This window comes from Malaclemys terrapin, chromosome 2 (assembly GCF_027887155.1).
Source record: "Malaclemys terrapin pileata isolate rMalTer1 chromosome 2, rMalTer1.hap1, whole genome shotgun sequence".
Lineage (NCBI taxonomy): Eukaryota > Metazoa > Chordata > Testudines > Emydidae > Malaclemys > Malaclemys terrapin.
Window position 1 is genome coordinate 48,572,754 of NC_071506.1, and position 2,372 is coordinate 48,575,125.

Sequence of the window (2,372 nt, forward strand, 5' to 3'; positions counted from 1 at the left end):
GCCGGCTCCGCCAGGGGCTTTTATAGGCTCCCGCCAACTCCGTGCCCCCGGTCGGGGTGGAGAGGGACAGAGGGGGCGGGTGTGTCTGGCCGGAGCGCAGGGGGCGGAGAGAGCGATCCCCTGGACTCCCCTCTGGCAGCAGCCGGGCAATCAGAACAGCCGGGCGCGTCTGTGCGCAGCAAGGGCCCTGCTCGCCAGCCCGGGGCAGCTCGCTCTGCCCCGCTGCCCTGCGCGTCTGGCTCGCACCTGGCAGGCTCGGCCCCCGCAGAGCTAGTTCCCGGCTGCAGCCCCACGCGATCGTTAGTTTGTATTTTTAATTGAACGAGGGGTTTGATCCGTCTCCCTCTCGGGAGGTGGGTCTGGGGAAGCGGGCGGCAGGTACAACTGATGCTCAGCAGCGATCCACATATTAACCAGACACTCTTCGTGCTGCCCTGTGCTGAGACATCAAAGAACCCTGCTGAGCACACTCGTGTGGTCGTTTTTTTACTTGGAATTGTCCATGTGCCCCACAAAGAGTGGGCTGATAACCCTGGGCATGAATGGCGGCTCAGCGTGCACCCCTGGCTTGGTTAGTGCCTGGGAACAAGATTTATCTTTATGGCTTGTTACTTCAGGGCGTTGCACAAATCATTGCACATCGCCGTGCGTGGGAAGAGAGACGAACTTATACTTAACCATATGTCTTATACCGCTCCCTTGCCGCAGAAGGTATTCACAAAAATGTCCATAGTGGCGGTTTTTGTTTTTTCAAGTTATTTGAATGTGAAGTGCGTTGCAAACGGGGCCTGGGCTGGAATCTCTGTGGCATATTTAAATTTAAGTTTCAAAAGTACAGCTCTTCTCCTTTGTGCTCTAGTGATTCCAATCAATTTAAACCAGTACTACAAATAAATTAACATCTCAGTAAATGCATCAGTGGCAGTGCAGAGACCATATAATTCATTAGATGAGATATGTCGTTAAGATGCCGCCCTTGGCTGACTCGGACTGGTTTTAACCGATACAGTCTATTTCATGGTTCTCAGTTTATGTTTCACGTTTCACCATTAATTATTAAATTTTGTGCTCATTTTTTTTAAAAGCAATCAATTTCCAGATTCCAGTCTGTTAGAGTCAGGGACAATCTAAATTTGTTCCTTATAGTGAACTTGTGGGAAAAATTCTGGAGAGAATTTGAGAAAGGAAACAGACTTCTTAACAAAGCTACTGTCTCCTCCTGCTGCTGTCTCTGCATGCATGTGACATGGTAGAAATCATTTTCATTACTGAAGGATTTAAAAATATATATGGGAAGCATAAACTGATAGGTTTCTATTCTTGAAAAAAAAATCTTGCTTCCCACTCCTACCCCTGCTGTCAATGTGAATTGGTCAAATTCTTTGGCCAGGTTGAAAAAATGCAGAGTATTGATATGTCACATTGAGTAGACACTGTCATAACACTGCAGCTGTCTGACTGTGCAGGTTGACATATAGAAGCTGCTCCATGCTAATAACTTCTCCATAGCATAAAACTTATGGTGCCACTGTTCATGTTTTATCATATTTGACAGCTGCTCCCATTCCTCTCTGGGTTCTGGTAGCAGGAGAAAAATGGCTATATACAGTGTGGAGATGGCTCCGGGAGAGCCAGTTTGTAACAGTAGGAGGGCCCAGATGGAAATAGTACCTCAAGGAGACACAGTTTCAACATTGTGTTGAATTTAATTCTGGGGTTAGAGTTCCACCAGGGATGAGTTTGCTTTAATCCCTGCATAAACTCTATAGTGTCCCATTGGCTTCACAAACAGTCTAACTGCACCAAGGCAACATTTGGAGTGAATATCCACTTTCCTAGCCTTTTTAAAGGAGCTACTTTCTATAAAGAGGAATCCTATTAAGCTGCAAAATCATTACGCTATATGAAGGTAGTCTCCAAGAACTTCCTTCCTTCCATTTTGACTTCACTAAGTAGGGAGTTATACACCAAATTGCACCCAAAACTCTAATCATACTTCAAGTATCAGGGGGTAGCCATGTTAGTCTGTATCTACAAAAACAACAAGGAATCTGGTGGCACCTTAAAGACTAACAGATTTATTTGGGCATAAGCTTGACTTGCACGCAGCCTGCAGGTGAATTACATATGTGGGGAACACACAGCCTGACCCAGAGCTCACAGTTGGAAGTTGATTTTCAAGGCTCCACTACAAGAATAACCAATTAACTTTTTTCCAGCATAGTACTGAAATGGGGCATGAGTGAGGGCTGACTGGTTGAAGCTCAACCCATATAAGACATTATATTGGTAGGTATGGGAATCAACTGGAAGCAATGGCAGTGATTACGTCATTCCCCTTGATTAAAGGTGTGCATTTGCTATTTGATAAT